This window comes from Arachis hypogaea, chromosome 2, assembly GCF_003086295.3.
Source record: "Arachis hypogaea cultivar Tifrunner chromosome 2, arahy.Tifrunner.gnm2.J5K5, whole genome shotgun sequence".
NCBI classification, from domain to species: Eukaryota; Viridiplantae; Streptophyta; class Magnoliopsida; order Fabales; family Fabaceae; genus Arachis; species Arachis hypogaea.
Genome location: NC_092037.1, coordinates 60,352,265 through 60,374,690, shown reverse-complemented (window position 1 = coordinate 60,374,690; position 22,426 = coordinate 60,352,265). Strand labels below are relative to the sequence as shown.

General features: G+C 36.1%; 1 pseudogene; it reads right to left on the bottom strand.

Annotated features, from left to right (window-relative positions):
- Positions 1 to 1,270: 1,270 nt before the first annotated feature.
- Positions 1,271 to 5,778, bottom strand: LOC112725882 (GTP cyclohydrolase 1-like; annotated as a pseudogene).
- Positions 5,779 to 22,426: the final 16,648 nt, after the last annotated feature.

The window sequence follows — 22,426 nt, the reverse complement described above, 5'->3', positions numbered from 1 at the left end:
GTCAAAGAAAAGTATAAATACATATGTAATTATTTCATAAATAACAACACACAAATACATTCAATATATTCCTCTTCATTTTATATTCTTCGTGAGTGTGTGTGCCTTGTTCTTTTATTTTCCAAAATCAACAATTCGACTAGAAGCTAATAAACTATCCTGATGACTTGTTTTGTTCATTATAAAATTGAATAAGCAATTAAACTGGTTAATGTGATCAAAACCCATTGAACATTGTTTGGTTTATGCCAAACTAGTCCTAATTTGGGTCATTAACCTGTGCATGCCCACGAACGTGATAGACACCATTTATTATTATTTTTAAATTTATTATTACCATATTTTTATAAAAAAATTGAATTATTATATTTTGTAAATATCTAAATATTATTTTTTTTTCAAAAATAAAGTACAATATGATGTGGATAGATTCGAACCTAGATGCTCATATAGTTAAGTTAGAAAAACAAAAATAACTAACTAATTGGACATAGAATATCATATACAATAATACTACTAATTGTTTTATAAAATATTTGGGAACCATGACCCCATTACCCCAATGAAGCTCCGCCCCTGTTACTGTGGTTCTACTAATTCTCATTCTTCCTTATCTAACTTTCAACTAATTGACACCATTTTTAGAATAATTATGATCAGGTTAACACAAGTAGATGCCATCTACCTAATGTCTATGTCCATTCCACCATCACAATGTCCTAGACTCCTAGCACACTTGCAATCTCTGTCATTTGCGTGCACAATAAATAAGTCTAGATCGTTCATTTGTGAACTTTGAGAAAATAATCAAAATTTGTAAAAATATTCTAGCTATATAACATTAAGAAAAAATTTCAAGGTACAAACATGAATAACATTCTAGCCTTCTAGGAGCACAGTCTAATAGTATGAAAACCTGGAAGGAAAATAATCAAAATTTCAGGGTACAAACACGAATAACATTCTAGAAGCACAGTCTGCCAGTATGAAAATCTGGAAGAATCTCTTCAAATCTTCTCTAGGGATTTAGGGTACAAGTATAGCATAAGATACTATTTAGAATGATCAAGATCTGACAGCTAAAATCAGACAACTTCTGAATATAAATCTGTCACAGAAGCAAAATGAGAGCAGTTTCAAAATTTTCTAAGAAAATTCATTAAATGATCTCTTCTGAATTCATCCATGTCTTGCCTACTGCACTGCTGACATTGAAACTTTCAAATATGCAAATATTGAGTGGAACTAATGCAAATTATTTAAAGCGAACTCAAGCAAGCATTATTGCCCTACAGGATGCATGGCTTGGAATAGTCTTCAAGAATGAAGCCCTTGTAATTACATCGGTTGCAAAACGCCCTAAGACCGCAATGGTAGACGTGTTACTTCCAAACTTTTCAATTTCTCGGGAAATCATACACATGTGACTTGCCTCAGCAACTACTATCACATCTCCACCTAACAGTGGAGAAATTGCTTCTGCTATCTGCCTTGTTAGCCTTTCTTGAACTTGAAGTTTAAAACCATAAAAATGAATTATTGATTGCAAATGAGATCTTCCAATAGGATTAAATCCATCAGAGATGAAGTAACCAATGTGAACAACAGCATGAAATGGAAGCAAATGAAGCTCACATTGTGCCTAGAAGGGTACGTTGAGTTCGGCGTAAACTCTCTTGCTATTTAAGTCAACTTCCCCGTTAGTGCTCAAAGGATCTCTCCTACCACAAAGAAAATTATTCACCTTCAAATCCGGTTTACTTTGGACGTTCCGGATCCACTCCACAAACCGTCTGGGGGTCTCTGCGAGCTCCTTCCTTAATGGATCCTCTCCCAACGACGTAATAATTGAAGCTGCTGCAGCAACCATTCCAGGATTGGCCGGTTCAATTTCGGAGGAAACTTTGATAGAAAGCGAAGGACACCAACATGAGTCAGATGATATACTAAACTTAAGTTTTTCCATGTCAGTACCTCTAAGCCTAAGAAGGCCAAGAAAATATGCCCAGTCATTTGACTTTTTGTCCACAAAAACTTCAGAACCCAAAGAAACAAGTGTCTTTAACCATCCTTGGTGGTGTGGGTCAAGAATGTGCAACTCTACGTTCAGAAAGTGGACATGAGTACATTAAAGTACAACAGCAACACCTGCAGGTTGTATCTGCTGATGCAAAACAGAACAAATCTCATCTGCCAGACGCTGAGGCTCTTGGAGCCATTTCACAAATATGCCAGCAACACGACAAAATTTGCTTAAACCAAGAACTCTTTGACCAGAAGGGACATAACTGACGTGACATTTAACTTGGAATGGGAGCAAGCAAGATTCACAATAGGAAAAATGGTCAAGATCTCGAACAATCACTAGTCCACCTGCTCTCCTGGCATGACCAACTTTATTATCCAAACCAGCTTCAGGGAACAGTACATCTTGAACAATGTCCTTCACCTTTTGTTTGTAACCTATAAGATCACCTTATGATTAAAAAAAGTAGCATTCAAGAAACTATGGTTATTTACCTTTTTTTTAAGTAGTATTCATGAATATTAAGCAGAAAATGGAAAATTGTAAAGCAGTTGGGAAAGGAGCCAAAAATGAAGGAACAAAACCGTTGACAAATAAAACAATGGATTTTTTTTAAAGAAATAAAATAAACATTTTATTTACCAAAATAAACAATTTGTAGCGTTTTCTTCGGATCTCTTATTTTATACATATCTCGTTTACAGGCACAAGACAACGTGGCCATATAACGTTTGTACATGTATTGTGTAAAACCCTTATCTCGTTTACAGTGTAAACGAGATAAAAATAGAAGAGGCATATATATATATAACGTTTGTACATGCATTTCAACCGTAGCATCGATTAAAAGCTTTTCACTTCTATTTCTTGGTTTTTTCTCCCACTTTTACCCTTTTCTAATCATATTTCTGAATTACTTAAAACATATGACGCGCGTTCATAATCACGATGCAGATATTAACCGACTGAACGCGACTTGTCACATTGTAGGGGCAGGCAATTTTGAGATTGGTGTTGTTTTTCATTTTATGTTTATGTTAAAGTATAGATTTGTTGTCATACTTAGGGTACTTTTATAGTATGCAGTATATATTAGGCGAATGAATATATGGCTTAAGAATGGTTTAAATGCTAGGGTATGATGTTAGGTATGCTTTAAAATAAATTTGTTAATTAAATGTTTGTTTAGTTTTTTTAATCTAAATTATTATTAAGCATATGTTTATTAATTTAGTTATTAATTTAGATTATTAACAATTTTTAATAAACTTAATTAAGTAGCAAAATATTTTATGTTTCTATTTACTAAATATTTAAGTAAATAATTTTTTAAATTTTTTTTATTTAAACTAAGTTATTAAGTTGATGGTATACTTGTTGGTTATTTAAATAAATGTTTCACTTAGTCTAACTTAATTATTTTACTAAATATTTTTATTATTTAAATAAACTTTTTTATTTAAATAAATTTATGATTTAAAAGTTTGTAGTTATTTGTTAAAATAGCTTACAATTAATTCGTTATTTAATGTTTGTCAATAAAATATTTTACGTTAAAATTCTTATAGTTTTATAGGTTTATGCATTCTTGATTCAGTTTTTTTATTATTTACCAGGGTTGGGCCTACTTTATCCTAAAAGAGTGAATCACTCCCACCACCGAATACCATTGTCTCGTATCTGAGAGTCTAAGACTTATACCACATAAACACATGAACTTTGCAAACATAAACCCTAAACCAAAGACATACAAAGTAACAACCGTAAATTAAGCCTCGTCTGTCTATTGGTTTGGTCAACCTCTTCGGGTATGACTGGTTTACCTGTATAGACCACACCTTTTATTTTTAGTGTTCACCATCATCCATCTCCTTACGAAATCTGGTGGAAATAGGTCTGTCAGTAGCATAGTGGATTCTTCTCCTCGTCCTTCTCTTGCATTGCGTCCAGATCTAACATAACGTAGTGACTGGGTACGAATGACAAGACCAAAATTGAGTGCAGGACAGGTAGAAGAGATACCGACATGATGCCTCAACCGAGGGTCTCTAGTACAAACTCCTCTTCATTATAATCCTTAGAAGAACTGCTCTTGTTGCTATCCACAACATACTCCTCAACGTAGTCCGCACCGTCAACGTCCATGTCTTCCACTGAACTAGCAACGTGAAGCGATTTTGGTGCGAGAAGTAAGTCATCTTGGACGAAGTTTAACAAGCCAGATCTACCACCACCGACGTCATCAACTTCCGCAGAAAGCTTCATCACTTGTTTCGCCATGATTCTCCCATGGATGACCAACATTAGGCGCATGTGCTCGTCGCCATGGAGTCAAAATAAACGAAATCGAAAAATTCCATTTTCCATCTATACTAGCAGCCTATACCCTACCGGCATACCCTTCTGATCTATTTTATCCCGCTTCTACCGACGCTACTCAATATCAGACTCTTCAACTCGGACAAAGAACTTACTGCTGGGTACGCAACATAATGAGATTCTCACACTCAAATATCACTCTATTATTACTATTTTTCATACGACAATTCGGATACACACTTACAATCAAAATATTCGCTACTACTAGACATTTTGACTTATTTTCGAAAAAAATAGGTAGAGAAGAAATAGTGAAATATTTGTGGAGAATACAAAAGGTTGCACATCCTTTTATAGCTATTAAAAATTTGTCTTTACGTATACCGTTTATAGTGTAAACGTCATAATTATTCACGTATCTTGTTTATAGTATAAACAAAATAAAATTATACGTATCTCATCCACTGTAAATGATATATACACTTTATTTCTATGTCGCCTTATCTTGTTTACCGTGTAAACAAGATAAGAAATATGATGCATTTTGGTCAAAACACTACAAATAATTTATTTTGGTAAATAAAATATTTATTTTATTTATTTAAAAAATCCATAAACAATGTATACTTTGATAGGAAAAGTCTTCCCTATGTCCCTATCACACAAATGCATAGAAAAGGAGCAAAACGACAAATGCATCCAATAACTGCCTCAATGGGATTAAGTACATGAACAGACAAAAATCTACAGTAAATTCTCACTATGGTGAAAATAGATCTTCTCTAGTTTTTTTAACACTTGAGGAAATGAAATGTGATCTTTCACCATTAATTTTATAAGTGGGCCAAAAATAAATATGAAAAAGAGAACAATGAAGAGTGAGAGATCACAGTTGACACCATCCAGTTTTTTCTGTATTGGAGAGAATCCACTCTCCACTATGATTTTCTTTTTGGAAAAAGAAAATATTGAGATAAAAGACACGAGATCATCTTAGGCATTAATTAGTATTCTGTAGTATTTCTCCCCAAGTCACTTCCTTAAATTTTATCCATTTCATGTAGCAAAAGACACAGTTTGTAAAATATTTGCAAGATTCCCTTTAAGGAATAACAGATTTTGTTTTTTTTTTTTTGGTTGATAGTTTTCTAATGATACCTATAACTGAAACCAAATAGTAAGTTAAAAATCATGCCAGTGAAGAAAGTTGTGGAGGAAAGTTCACCTCTGGTTCCTTCGCGAAGTGCCTTGGCAACACGAAACGGTGTTTTTCTAATACCTTCCCTGTTTATATCTTCCCCAAGACCCTGAAGCAAAACCTTCATGGCATCTTCAATGGAAGTAGATCCATCTCCAAAATCCACTTCACAACACCCACTACTCACTCCATTTCCAAGCTCACCATCGAAACGACCATCATTCAAATAGTTCATTATTGTAGTTGATATGGTCATGATTTTATATGCCCTTTTTTGGCATAGCTCTTTTTTCAGGTTTGTGTTATTATTCAACCTTCTTTATTTTAAGTGGTATATCCTAAGACAATATTATATTTTTCTTCATTATGAAGACAATGTTATGATTTATACATGTTGCAAAGATTACCAATTTGCATTATTTAGCAACTCATTTGTCATAATCAACAAAGGCATATTGAATTAAATAAGCAATTTCAAAAAACTAGTTTTATTAGAAAATTCAAGACATAATTATATATAAATACATTCTTGCTCAAAAGTCTAACCAGAACAACATAATATAATTCCACTTATAGGTTTACTTGGACATTTATATGATACAAAGTAAGCCACTAATTACAATGGTCACAATCAATCCAATAAACATGAAAAGTATTAGCATTTTTATTAATCTAACTTCAGCTTCCAAGCTACTCAATTTTTGTGCTACATTCACTCTCCATTCATCATAGTCATTCTCAACTTTTAGTCAATTTCTGGATCTGTCTTTGCACCACGTTCTGCTACTACTTCATGTTGGAAATTCATGGTTTTCTTAATCCCAAGACCATCCATGTTAAATCATTAAAAAAGAGAGCTAAGAGTATGAAATCATACCTAAATTCGTAAAGAAAATTAAAAGGGTTTTGTTATTTGATCTTCCTCAACCAAAACCTTATGTATGTCTGATAGGGCTGAATCACAACTCTTTTGATGGGAAAAATGTTATGAAAGCAACTTTGATGTGTTAGGGACAAAATCTCTGAAGTCACTATTTATATTTGAGTGTGGCACCTATTGAATCCTAAAGTCCAAATAAAATAGTATTTCTGGTTGTATTCTTATTTAATTCCAAATCAAAAGTAATAATGACTTATTCAATTCAGTATTTATGATAATAAATGAGATCACTGTTATATAAATGATTTAGTGTGAAATAATTTTATTTATGGTTATAATTGATATATGTATTGCCCATAAATAGATCAGAAAATTAATAATTTTCTAACTTCACACTCATTATAATCAACCCACCTAAAGTAATTGCAGTGATTTCTCTTCTGCAACTTTTGAAAAAATAAAATGAAGACCCCATAAAAGTAGAGAACACGATGGATAATCATAAATTTTTTTATAAAAATAACTTACCCAATATCTTGCACAAATATAGAACAATCTATTTGAGTTCTTTATTGACCCAAATTTCTTAATTAAAGTCTTGAGCCCACAAAAATAGGTTTGGGCCTTATTCTTCCTCTTTTGCATTGAATAACTGGAACCATGGCTACCATGTGATTGAGAAGGCAAGCCACCACTAAGACCTCCATTTCATAACCCCATTATGATGATGACCTATTTAGGAGGAAGACTTATTTATGGCTGAGATTATGATTAAAGTTCTTGCATTGAGGGACTGATTTGAATTACTTTAACGTATTTATCTTGTCTACATCAATAGGTTACTATTAGAAGTATACTGTTAGGACTATGCCACACTGTTAGTTAAAGATCTACGTCAGCAAGCGTTAATCACGTCAGCTACTAAGATGACGAAAAGACTAACACGACCAAGTCTGTTATCTATCGGGGACTACTTTTATAAATTTAATTATTTGGGGATAAAAATAAAGATTGAAGCATCTTTCAGGGATGAATTTGATTATTAACTCATCACTCCCAATTTTAGCTACATTTGGCTTCGAAATGGGTAGGACGGTAATAAACTTTTGTTATAGATGAATGCATGTGGTTATAGGTTTATTATATATGGATATGTGTGATTATATATGGTCAAATATTCTATAACTATTGATATGTGATGAGCGGATAATTTATACGCTTTTTGGCATTGTTTTCAGTATGTTTTTAGTATGTTTTAGTTAGTTTTTAGTATATTTTTATTAGTTTTTAGTTAAAATTCACTTTTCTGGACTTTACTATGAGTTTGTGTGTTTTTCTGTGATTTTAGGTATTTTCTGGCTGAAATTGAGGGACCTGAGCAAAAATCTGATTCAGAGACTAAAAAGGACTGCAGATGCTGTTGGATTCTAACCTCCCTGCACTCGAAGTGAATTCTCTGGAGCTACAGAAGTCCAATTGGCGCGCTCTCAACGGCGTTGGAAAGTAGACATCCTGGGCTTTCCAGCAATGTATAATAGTCCATACTTTGCCCAAGATTTGATGGCCCAAACCGGCGTTCCAAATCAGCTCAAAACTACCCAGCGTTAAACGCCAGAACTGGCACAAGAATGGGAGTTAAACGCCCAAACTGGCACAAAAGCTGGCGTTTAACTCCAAGAGAAGTCTCTACACGAAAATGCTTCAATGCTCAGCCCAAGCACACACCAAGTGGGCCCGGAAGTGGATTTTTATGTCATTTACTCATCTTTGTAAACCTTAGGCTACTAGTTCTTTATAAATAAGACCTTTTGCTATTGTATTTTCATCTTGGTAGCTATCTTTATTCTTATGCTATCTTAGATCATTGGGAGGCTGGCCTCACGGCCATGCCTAGACCTTGTTCTTATGTATTTTCAACGGTGGAGTTTCTACACACCATAGATTAAGGTGTGGAGCTCTGCTGTACCTCGAGTATTAATGCAATTACTATTGTTCTTCTATTCAATTCAACTTATTCTTGTTATAAGATATCACTTGTTCTTCAACTTGATGAATGTGATGATCCGTGACACTCATCATCATTCTCACCTATGAATGTGTGCCTGACAACCACCTCCGTTCTACCTTAGATTGAGTGGATATCTCTTGGATCCCTTAATCGGAATCTTCGTGGTATAAGCTAGAACTGATGGCGGCATTCAAGAGAATCCGGAAGGTCTAAACCTTGTCTGTGGTATTCTGAGTAGGATTCAATGATTGAATGACTGTGACGAGCTTCAAACTCGCGATTGTGGGGCGTTAGTGACAGACGCAAAAGAATCACTGGATTCTATTCCGACATGATCGAGAACCGACAGCTGAATAGCCGTGCCGTGACAGGGTGTGTTGAACATTTTCACTGAGAGGATGGGAGGTAGCCACTGACAACGGTGAAACCCTACATACAGCTTGCCATGGAGAGGAGTAAGAAGGATTGGATGAAGACAGTAGGAAAGCAGAGAGACGGAAGGGACAAAGCATCTTCATACGCTTATCTGAAATTCCTACCAATGAATTACATAAGTATCTCTATCTTTATCTTTATGTTTTATTCATCATTCATAACCATTTGAGTTTTCCTGACTAAGATTTACAAGATGACCATAGCTTGCTTCATACCAACAATCTCTGTGGGATCGACCCTTACTTGCGTAAGGTTTATTACTTGGACGACCCAGTACACTTGTTGGTTAGTAGTGCGAAGTTGTGATAAAGAGTTGAGATTGCAATTGTGCGTACCATGTTGATGGCGCCATTGATGATCACAATTTCGTGCACCAATATGTTTACTAGAATTTGTCCTACACTTGCTAAAATTTTTGTTCATGTTGCTTGATTTTGGTTATATAGTACAATTTAAGATTTGAAGTATAGTGCTGATACATAAGCTTGAATTACTTGAATATAGCTAAACTATGAAAATGGTTGAGTTTGGAGGTTTGTCTTGGAGTTTATAATAACTGTAGCTTTTGCAAAATTATAAATTTGGGTGGCTAATGGTTAAATTGAATTTAGGCTTGAGCTTGGATTATGTAAGATGTAAACTCTGATAAATTAATAAATTATTAGCTAATAAGTTAATTATTATTCAAATAAATTAGAAAATCAAATTTTTATAATCTAGAGAAGTAAAAATATTTAAAATACAAATTTCAACACTAATTTTAAAGATTTTGGCCTAAAACCGGAGTAATGGTCCGAACTGATTGGACCAGACTCAAACCAGATCCAAGGCCCAACATATAAAATACTAAAATCAGCTTTCTTCCCTTTCATTCCTTGAGCCACGCTGAAGAGAAGAGAATCACACCAAGAACCTTATCCCCAAATATTCTCCAATTTCAATTCCACAAATCTTTCAATCTGGAGCTCCGATCGCCGAACCGTTTGTGACTACGCGACCACCGTGTCGAACTCTCCAAACCCATCCAAACAAAGTGGTAAGAAGTTTGAATTTTCTCACCCATCCCTTTCTCCTTTCAATTTCAAAATTTTGGTTTATGGGCATTGAAAATGATGGTGTTTTGATGTTTTAGAATTGAACTAGCTTGAGAAAATTGTTGGGTTTTGTCTAATTAATCCATGATAAGGTAAGGAAACTATTAAACCTTGTGAATTCTTAGATTAGTAAAACCCATGTTAATTATATTGATATTATATGAATTAGATTGAGTTTTATGTTGAATTAGAGTCTAATTGGTGGTTTGGAATGAAATTTTGGTGGTTGAGCTTGTTGAATAGATATTTCGAGACTTGAAGCTTGTAGAGGAGAGGACTTTTGAGGTGTTTCGGGATTGGGGAGGAATCAGCCAAGGCATGGTTTTGGTTTTTTGTAGTTAATATATAATGTTACATGAAAACTTAAGTTAGTTAACTGTAAGATAAGTTGAATTATATGAATTGTCAAGGATGAGTGATTATTGTTGGAAATTGTTGAATGGATTGGATAAATTTGTATGTTGGTATGTTGTGGAATGAATGGAAAGTGTGTGAATATGGTTAGGGGCATGTGGTGATGTTTTGGGTGGTAAAATAATGGATTTGAATTGAAGATTTTGGAAAATTTGAGGTTTGGTATTTTTAGGTAAAAATTAATTTTTGACCAACTTCAGTGGGCCACAACTTGGCCTTCGAATCGTCAAATTATTTAAGACTTCTCTTGAACGAAAAATATATCCGTGAAGTTTACAATGTGAAGAACGGACTAAAAATGATTTTTAGCAAAAAAGTTATGCGCGTTCGAAGTTAGGTTTGTAAAATTGATTTCTGCAGACTTAACAGCTTTTTGGAAAAACACAAGGCATACGTATGCGGAAACATGCATGCGTACGCGAGAATTTTCTTTGTTCAACATACTTGCGTACGCATGAGGTGGATGCGTACATGACTTTGTCAATTTTTACACTCATGCAAACGCAAGAATGGAAAATTTTTAACGTATGCGTACACGGCGATGTTCTCGCGTATGCGGGCCAACCCCTCTGCTTACAACACTCGCATACGCAAGGGTGGTTTGTGTACATGACTATGGCAAATTTTGACCCCATGCATATGCGGGTGGCATGTGTACGCATGACCATCCTATTTTGTAAAAATTAATTTTTTGAGTTTTTAACCATTCTTCTAGTTTTTTAAACCGTTGAAAATTTTGTTTAATGTCCAATAGCTAGGTTTTAGGCTACGGAATAGGAGTAAGTGTATTGAGGAAGCTAGATTTGGTATCAAAGGAGAGTTGAGAAGTGAATGATTGATTTGATGAGATATTAAAAGTAATGAATGAGACATGATAGAGAATGTTGTTGACATTGATGAATTATGATTGAAATATTCATGTGACTTATATATTTGAACTATCTGAGACACGAAGTTTCCTGGGTGAATGCAGTGGCTTGTCATCACTTGTTCCAGGTTGAGACTCGATACTCTGTTAACTCTCTGTCACAAGATTTGATCGGACACTTTAACTCTCCGGGTTCCTCCATGGGTATATATATATATATATATATATATATATATATATATATATATATATATATATTTGACTTGAAAATTTTTTCCATGGATATTTTTGAGCTTGGGGATGCGTGAACAGAGGGTCTTCCAAGGTTAACTACCACACATGTCGGGTTTAGTTATATAACTGACAGATGAGATTCATCATCCATAGAACAGACATAGGAGTTAGATTAGAACTAGAATCCCTTGGATAGAGTACCGAATTTATAGTTTATTATAATCTTTAAGTTAAAATTAGAGTGTCAGAGCTTTAGGAAGCCTCTAACTTTTTTGGAAACTTGTATATTATCTATCTGGACATCTTTACCATACTAAGAATCTCCGGTTCTCATTCCATACATATTCTACTATTTTTTTTCAGATGTAGGTTGAGAAGCACATCATTGAGCATTTTGGAGGCTCTTTGGAAGCAAAGAACTCTTTTGGGACTTGGAATGTTATATATATATATATATATATATATATATATATATATATATATATATATATATATATATATATATATATATGTAGATTCTCCGCCCTATGTTTTGTGTAAGTCCCTCCTAGAGGTTAACAATGGAGAAATATAAGGATGATAGGCAAAAGAACACTCGTCATAGCCCGCGGAGTTTAGGCCGACTGGTGACATACAAATAATACAGAAATTTTGAAAATTTAAACAGCAACATATGCCTCTCAAATTTAGCCTATAAGGCAACCAAAATAACAAATACAAAACATAGAAACAGTCTACAACAAAAATATCCAAAATACACAAAAGAGATATCAAAATATCATCCACTCTGTCACCATCTAGCAACTCACTGTCTTCCAAACTTATAATAGAAACTCATCAATTTAATTTACTAACTCATCTCTAATAGTTTTAGGGCCTAATTACTATATAGAAATCTTAATGGTAATTAAAGAAGTTTAGAAAGCTAGAGAATTCTTGAAAAAGTGAAGAAAATAAGTTTTCAGCAAAACAGGATTTGTGCGTACGCTCAACCCTGTTGTGCGTATGCACACGTCAAAGAAAACGCATCCGCGTACGCATGCCAATGTGCCACGTACGCATGCCAATGTGCCGCATACGCATCCAAGTAAAATTGGACCATGCCACATACGCATTCATGTGCTGCGTACACAAAAATGCTGGACAGAGACCATTACCCGCGTCGCGTGCGTGTACCGCATACACAAGCCTTAGCAGACTTAAGTAAATTTTAAAGCTGTAAAATTTCAAAATTTTGCACCGAACTTCCAATGTTCATAAGATCCTCTACAAAACTTCGTTTTCTTTAAACTTTATTTCATTTTAAAGCTCTTGAAATCATCTTTAATTTAAAACAAAAATAATTCAACAATGTCTTACAAAACCATGCAACATTCTCTAGTTTCCAAAACTTCCAAAACCCAATCAATCTAAACCTGCTCAATTTCATCAAAATACTACCACAAACTACAAATTACCATTTCATTGTGCTTCAATCATTTTCATACCTATTTTACTAAATCTTTCTATCTCTTTTCACTATAATTCAACAAGACCTACAACTTCCAAATAAAAAAATCAATATTAACAAATTTACACAGTCCAACCATTCATATACCTCATTCATCATATATCATCTTCAATCCTCATAAGTTACATCATTCAATACCAATATCAATACTTAACATCATTCATTAACAATAACATCATAATCTCATTAAAATCATTACATCCATCAAAATCATCATACATTATCAATCCAACAATTATCAACAACCAATTCAATCCTATCCTAAGGTCCACTAGACTAAATGTCATGAAACATTACATATTACATAGAGAAAATTGAAACCATACCTTGGCTGATTCTCAATATGCACAAAAGTCACCAATGGATCATAACCAAGCTCAATCAAGCCAGCAACTCAACTCCTCTTGCTCCCAATATCACAATTATCAAGCTATACACAATTAACTCATAAATATCAATACTTAGCATTTCTAAATACACAATTTTACAAGGGTTGAGAGTAATCTTACCTTACCCACAGTAGATTGAAACAAAATCCAATAATAACCCGCTACTAGATCACACCTAAACAACCAAAATTACAAAATCTATTAAAAAACCAAATGTAAAATTACAAATTTGTTCGGGCTGAAAATTGGAGTATGGATTTCAAAAGCTTACCAAATTTGTTTATCTAGAATTGAAGAGCTCGTTAAGAATTTCGCGTGGCTGTAAATGGCTTGTCAATCGTAGCCCTGTAACTCAAGTTATGAGCTTGGGAAGATGAATGTGAATAGTAACAATGGGGTTCCCTTTCTTCCTTTCTTCACTCACTGTGTTCTCTCTCTTTGGATGAAGGAAATGAGCTGAAATGCTCATTTAAATGTGTTATAAGAGTTGGACACAACTTGGGTCCAGTCCAATCTATTAGCGTTTTTGTTCTATTTGGCCTAACTTTGGGTCAAACCTTTAGAATTAGCACCTGATTTTTAACTTTAATTATTTTCTTAAGTTTTTCTAAGGTTTTTATTATTCTCACGCAGTACCGGACAGACTTAAACCGTACTGCTGGCTAATTTATCGGTACACATTTTTACGTAATTTTTCGTAGAAAATTACATTTTCCAACTTGGAAAATTCTACTAATACAAATTTCACATCCAAATTTTAAAATTAAGACTTCTAGATTTTTGACCTATTTTTGAGAAATTAATTTATTATTATTTTACGTTAATTAACTGGTTAATTATTTTCAATTCTTACATTCTCCCATCCATCCTAATTAGGAATTTTGTTCCCAAAATTTGAGTCGTCCAAATACCAATGATGGTAGCTCATCTCTACCTTAGATTTGAGCTCCCACACGGTTTTCTCTACTCTGTATTGGCTCCACATGACTTTATTCATCATAATCCTACCGTGTTGATGTCCCTACACACCTTCTGTCGCGTCACTCTAATTATTTATCATTAAGAATTTGACTTTTTCAGCTACGCCCGCCAAAACTTCCATTTCCCACTAGTTACTCTAACAAAACTCTAAGCTCTTTCAGTCCTAATGACGAATTTCCAATAGATAGAACTAAGCTACCCTTAGGTCCAAGCAACATATTATACCCAAAGTATACGCTTACCTCTCATCGGAAGATCCGATGCCGTCGCATCACATGCATCCAAAGCAAACATCCGGCCTCGTTGCTGATTCTGACTCGCATCCTAGTTCCTTCCACGATGGCAATCTTTGGCAATTTGTCCAGGCAGTCCACAGTTAAAGCATATACCTCTTCCTCTCGTCTGGCGAAACTAATCAAAGTTTGCTCCTCTAAAGTTGCCTTGCCCCTGAGGATGCTTAAGAGCATGTCCATCCTTCTTGAAGTTTTGTCCCTTCGGTTGGAGGAATTTTCCACTGCATCGGTCGTTATGGAGTATCCCTTGCCAAAGTTGTAAGAGCCGCGATTAATTAACCGCTTAATTAAATTAAATTAATTACCCAAAATAGGATCCAAAAATTTAGAATGTTAATTAGAAAATTCAAATATGATTTTTGGACTCAGTAGATTTTTCTGAGTTGGAAAATGTAATTTTCTACAGAAAATTGTGTAAAAATGTGTACCGATAAATTAGCCGGCAGTACCGACTTAAATTTATTTGGTATTGTGTGAGAGCAGTAAAAACTATAGAAAATCTTTTAAGAATAATTAAATTTGAATACTAGGTTCTAATTTTAAAGGTTTGGCCCAAAATTGAGCCAAACGGGCCAAAAATACTAACGGGTATGACCAGACCCAAGTTGGGCCTAAGCCCAACATATATAACTACTTAAATGAACCCTATTTAGCCCATTCATCACTTAAACAACACAAACACAACTGAAAGGAAAGAGGAGAGAGGTGAGAGCTTTTCCAAAACTATTGGGTGAGGTAAAAATGTATTGAACCCTTGTAGATTTATGATTTTGGTAAACCTTAGGTATTAATTATAATGAATTAATTGTGTATAGCTTGGAATTTATAATTATTGGAGCTTTTGGATTGTGTATGATGGCTTGATTGAACTTGGAAACTTGTGAAAGCTTGGTTGAGGTCAAATTTTAGTGTTTGGTGCATATTGAGAATCGGCCAAGGTATGGTTTCGATTTTCTCTATGTAATATGTAATATTTCTGGACACTTAGACTAGTGGAATTTAGGATAGGATTGGATTAATTGTTGATAATTGTTGAAATGAGGTTGTTGTGCATAAATGGTGTTGATTTTTTAGTTAATGTTGCATGATGATGAATTATTGATGTTGAGCTATGGTTGGTGGTGGATGACTATTATGATGATGATGGGTGGTAAGTGATGATTTTATGTATGAGGAATTGATGTGCGATGTTGTTGCATATTGTTTGAGAGATTAATAAATTGAATGATGATTAGGTGTGAAAATGATGAAAATGTGAATTGTAGGTTGTGGAATAAATTGAAAAATATATGAATGTAATTTAGATACATTAGGACTGGTTTGGATGAAGAGCAATTGGTTTGAATTGAGAGATTTGGTGAAATTGGATTTTTAAGATTTTTGGTAAAAATGGATTTTGGGCCAACTTTGGCGGATCATATCTTAAGCTATAATTTTTGAAATTGATTTATATAATTAAAGATAATTCAAAGAGCTTTAAAACGGTATATATTTTGTGGAAATTGGAATTTTGTAGAAAAATATATGATCGTTGGAAGCTGGTGTCAAAAATCTTATTTTTGTGATGTTACAAAAATTGTGAGTTCATGTTTGTGACGCACGCACACTATTGTGCGCATGCTCTGAGCAGGGGCCATATTTTTACTTGTGCGTCGGCACACCTGTGGGCACACGCACACCCTGTAAAATTTTAAAAACGTGCGTACGCACAGACCGCTGCGTACGCACACACAGGGATATGCCTACTGTTGAGAGTATTCACACACTCTGGTGCGCACACACACCCCTGTGAATTTTGCAAGTTGTGTGTACGCACAACATCATGCGTAAGCACACGCTGGGAAGTGCTTTCTATTGAGGGCGTTCGCACGTATCCATGCGTGCACATAGAATGGAAAATTTTACTTTGTGTGCATATGCACACCTTTGTGCGTATGCAAACTGTCCCGTTTTTCAATGAAAACCTTGTTTTTAACCGTTTTATCTTCTCGGCGAGCTTGTGAACTTCCGTAAAGCTTATCTAAGGCGTCTTAACATGTTTTATGTCTTTGAAACATAAAGAAATATCATAAGTGAGTTAACTAGATATTTTTTGGTATAAAGTTTAGAAGACGGAGCCTTGGGATTCTGAAGTATTGAGGGTGGATTAGTTGAGTGAAGTGGTGGAGTACTGTAAAGATGATTGGTATGATGAAATTGTAGAGTTATGTATTTGATGATGCTTGAGACGAGTCTAGGACTCGGAGTGGAATGATGGCCTTACTGAGTACTGAAAATGATTTCTAAAAACCACCGAAATACTATTTTATACTGAGATTTTTGAGATGCTATGTGCCTGGCAAGGACGGTTGGTTAATCCCGCTTGTCGAGGTCGCGGCAACGGCATAACGATGGTTGGTTTATCCCGCTTACGTTGAGATGTGAGGTCTATGGCAGAGTATCCCGCTCGCATCCTTTCGGATCACAAGAGTGTTCCTAGCACTATATCCGCGGGTAGGGGTGGCAAACAGGCCTAAACCCGCCGGGTTGGCCGGCATAACTAATGTGCGAAAAACGATCCGACACAAAACTCACCGGCAAGTGCACCGGGTCGCATCAAGTAATAAAACTCATGGGAGTGAGGTCGATCCCACATGGATTGAAGGATTGAGCAATTTTAGCTTAGTGGTTGATTTAGTCAAGCAAACAAGAGTTGAGTAGTGTGATTTGTGATTGACAGAAGCTAAATTGCATGAAATGTAAAGGGAGAGGGGTAATTGACAAGAATTTAAAGTGCAGAAAAATTAAAAGAGCTGAATCTTAAAGGGCAAGTAATGTAAATTGCAGAAACTTAAATTGCAAGAAATCTAAATTGCTTGAATCTCAAATGGGTTAGGGATGTGGGATTGCAGAGATTAAACAAGGAAAATAAAATGCAACAAACAGAGTGGAAGATGAATTCAATTGAACCAGATCTCAAACAGGAATGAAAATAAGCTTGGTGTAGCAATTAAACAAGGAAATTAAAATTTAAAAACATAGATCTCAGGACTCAAGAGACTAGATAGCCAAGTCTAGATCTCACTGCCTTCCTAGATCCAAATTCAGAATTCAATTGCAAGAGAATTAAAGATCCAGCAGTGAAATAAAGGAATTCAAATATCAATTTCTCAATTGCCGTAACTCAAAGCAAAGAAAGATCTCAAGGTGAGATTGAGACAGAATTTTCTCAATTCTCAACACCCAAGACTCAAGCAAGTATGCAGGAAATGAAAACAAGAAAACCCAGAGGAAGAGAATGCAATTCTTCTTCCCAGAAACTCTAACAGCAACGAAAACTGAAAATTAAATCAAACTCTCTCAAAGGAAAAGGCTCTCTAAAAATTCTCCAAAGAAAACCCCGTAAAACTTAAATTCTAAACTATTTATACACTCAGCACTCTCTTCTAATGATCTTCAAACCTTGAATTGGGCCCTTGCTCTTGATGGAATTAGGTTGACAAAAGCCTCTGTTGATTGCTCTTGGTGTTGGGAAGAAATTCGTTTGTAGCTTGGGCCTTGGGGATTTACGTTTGAGTCAACGTTTGAGGCAAACGTTGACTCAAACGTCTTCGTGTGCCAATTATGCAGCTCGGCCAACTTGCTGCCATCCACGTTTGAGCCAGCGTTTGAGGTCAAACGTGAGCTCAAACGTGGCTTCTCCCATACTACTCCTTTGGCCAACGTTTGGCCTAACGTTTGAGGCAAACGTTGGCACAAACGTGGCTCATCCAATGCATCAAACAGAGGTGCTCTTCTTTGCTTTTATGGCGCCAACGTTTGACCTCACGTTTGAGGCAAACGCTGGCAAACGTTGGCCCCTTCCCCTGATTCATCTTCAGCCAACGTTTGCCTCAACGTTTGAGGCAAACATTGGCGCAAACGTGGGCGACATCCAGGGTGTTTTTCAGCTGCTACTCATGTTTGAGTTAACGTTTGAGGCAAACGTGAGCTCAAACGTGAATCCCTTCTTTCCATGCCCATTCTTGCAACCTTCTTCCAAGCTTTATTCCACCTATCATCAATCAACAATTGCATCAAAGCTATGCTATAATCATGAGAGTTATTCTTCTTCTTGTCATATAAGCAATTATGGCACAAAAACTCATGAAAATGCATCAATTCATCCATGGTTGATTGAATCTAAGGAAACATGAAATTCCACCCAATTGGCTTACTTGTGGCTCAAGAAAGTGCATAAAAGCCAATGAAAATCAAAGAAAAAGAGTAGTAAAACTAGGCTAAAATGACTTTTCATCAGTAACCCGCCAAAAAAGGCGGCCTGGGTTAGAAAATTGGGGCCGCCAAATAGCAAAATCCCGCTTAACCTGCACCGCTTAAACCGCGGGCTTTGGCAGGGCGGGGCAGGCTTCCCCGCCGGGCTTAGTATTTTTTAGTAAGGGGTATTTTTATAATTTTTTTTACCAAAACCCAACTTCTCCCAACCCAACTTACAAGAGAATGAAGATGAAAATTGAGCGTTTTGGATTATGATTATTTTGTTTTAGAGACAATATTTATAATTATGTTTTGGATTATGTTTTTTTTGCTTTGGAAACAATATTTATGATTATGTTTTGGATAAAAACTTGGTTTATAATTATGTTTATTAGATATTTATAATTACAAAGATTTTAATGTTTGTGTATATAAAAATTATAATTTGTTTATGCTTTTAGAAATTATAATAGTTAAAAATAAAAAATAAAAGAGATTTTTTTATGCCTTTATATATATTATTTAATAGTTAAAAGTAAAAAAAGAGAGAATATTTGGCGGGCTTGGCCCGCCAGCCTGCCAGCCCGCCGTTAGGCGGGATAGGCTGGGATTCTGGGACCGCCTCACTAGGCGGGACGAGGCGCGCCAGCCCGCCTAAGGGCAGGCTTCTGGCGGGGCGGGGCGGGCTTCCCCACTTGCCACCCCTATCCGTGGGTAGTGTGCCCGGCACTATATCCATAGGGGGATCCCACTTATATTTGTGACTTAAAGGCAACATTCCCATGAAAATGTGTCAGGTTGGCAGTTAAACCGACAATGTGATATCACAGCCAAATAGGATAGGCATTCATCATGTGCATATTCTATATGTTTGTTTGCTTTGCTGACTTGCATTGTTTGCCTAATTGTATAATATGCTTAATTGTGTCTTGCCTTACCTTCTATACATGCTAATTACTTGTGCTTTACTTGTATTAGTTACTTGTATTTTCTGCTGGATTGAGGAGGTTCGGAAGACGGTGGCGATGGGATCTCATGGAGGCTAGGCTGGTGAAGGCTATGAGATAGCGATGAACTGATAGTTTAAAAATCCCCTAAGTTAGTTGATCTGTTTAAGGATTTGTTTATCTATTTTATAAGCTTGAATATTTATGATTGATATGAAGTTCTAGGATTGCCTCTAGCGTCCCAAAATCTTATATCTTACATTACTGAGCACTGTTATCGTACTGAGAACTTCCGGTTCTCATACCATATTCTATTGTTATTTTTTAGATGCAGGTCATAACCCACCTCGGTGAGTTGCAAGACGATGACAGAGCGGAGAATCTTGATTATCTTTTGGAGTTTTTTAGGTTGAGGGGAAGAATTCGGCATTGCTTCCTCGGACGGAACGACTTCTGGTTGAGGGGACTCTACCAAGGGCTCCCCCGAAGTCTTCATATTGGACATGTTAATGTCCCCTTCTTAGAGAGGAGGGACAATCTTCCTATCAACCACGACCATATCCAGGTTAAAAGGAGAAAGGTCCAAATCGGGAGCAATAACCTGAAATTGAGACTTCAGGTTCTCAAATATTTCCTCTGTACCCTCAGCAACTGACTCCTCCAAGTCAGCATAATCATCCTTAAGTTGCCTCACCTCCTCTTTCAGATCCAAGTTTTCTCCAAAAACTCAAGTGTAGATTTCTTCAGCCTTTTTCATTAACCCCTCGGCCATAGCACAAGTGGCTGTGGACTGTCTTTCCTTCTCCCGAGTTTTAAGGAGGTTGGTTTTCAGTTTGGATTTCTCTTCCTTCCATTCCTTTTTTGCTTCACAGAGAGAGGCCGCCTCGGCCTGTAAGGCCTCCAAAGAATGTTGAGTAGCATTCAAATGAGCTTTCTCTAACTCTTCAAGACTTGGAGGTGGTTTTTGATAGAAACATCATCCATAGCAATGAAGCTATGAGGAAGGATATGTTTCTGACAAAACCTCACTCCGTCAAAACCAGTGTCGTAAATATTGAAACCGCCCGATTCCGAAGTCTTTCGCTTTTTGAAACTCGGCTCCGAGAAAGGGGGAATAAGAGGAGGAGGAGGAGGAAGGGGCGTTACCAACTTGGAATGAGAAGAGGTACCCAAGTCTGATTTTGTCGGAGAAGGAACCTCCCTGACTCCTGTAGCTGTGCAGCTCGAGCTCTGGCATTCCTCTTTACCTCCTGAATTTTTTGGCAAGATTTCGAGCCACTCTTCATTTTTTTTTGCATGAGAACATGGAGGATCAGAAACAAGTCGTAGCAACAAACAAGTATTTACAAATATTAACAAAAACTACCTGACTCAGTACGAACATAACTCGGCTTTTCGAGAAGGAACTTCTTCGTATCAAGGTTTGGAGCCCGCCCCCAAGCTTCTCGAAAGAATTCAACTACGGCTTCCTCGACCTCATCCAAATATATCATATTATAGTTATCGACAGGAGCTGCCTCTACCCAATATAGTTGAAAATAGCGTTCATTATTTTCATTTAAGAAGAACGGATGGTGTCCCTTAGCAGCACGAACTTTGAAAAAGAAGTTTTTGAAGTCATGAAATGAATCATCAAATATGGAGAATACCTTCTGTTCCGACGGTTACCTGAAACAGAGAAGTCTCGGGTGAGATCTTCTGGTGTGATTGAAGCTACTGTGTCTGACTTGTTTGGAGCTTGAGATGCTGCTGGACCTTGATTACCGGGGGGGGGGGGGAATGGTACCTGCAAGAGACTCCGAAGCTTAAGTCAGCACGGGCTTTAAGCAGGTTTTTTGTAGAATTGGAGTATTAGTTATACCTGGGTGCTCTAGTGTATTTATAGTAGTGCTCGGTGATCTTCCTTTGAGATAAGTTGGTTATCTTATCTTATCTTTTATGGAGGAGATCTTTATCTTTTGGTCAACCGCCTTCTAGTAGGCGGTGGTTCTTCTATTTTGGGCCTTTCTTGGGCCTCTGTGGTGGTTGTCCGAACTCTTTGTGAAGAGGTCGGCGGTGGGCCAACCTTTCATGAGGTCGGTCCCTTTGTCTTCATCGAACTCGACCTTATAGCTTGGACCGGTCTATGAATACCTTCCGACCTTGAGTAGTCCAGAAGGAAACCCATTGTTGTTTATTCGAAATGGAATTGAAAGGTTTTGAAAGATGAAATAAGAAGAAAAAGATCTTCAAGGAAATCGAAAATTCAAGCTCATGGCTAACAAGTTGGTAGATTTTCATAAACCCCAAAAAATTCAGGTGAAGTTTGGAAGGAGCCACTTTGCACTAGGACAAAACCTCAATTTCAAAGTCGAAAAATGAAAAAACTATCCCAAGTCGAGTGAAAAGATAGTTGGACATAAAAAGAAAATGGGGTTCCGACATGGCAACTCGGCTAAAGCTAACTCGGTCTTCTGGGTCATGGGCCACTATCTCATATTTCACCTCATTATCTCTAGAACTACAAATCCTATGGTGTCTACGAAAATCGTCTATAAAAACATTATCTACTATAGGAACTGCGGAAAGAACCGAAGAATCTACCCATTTCAACA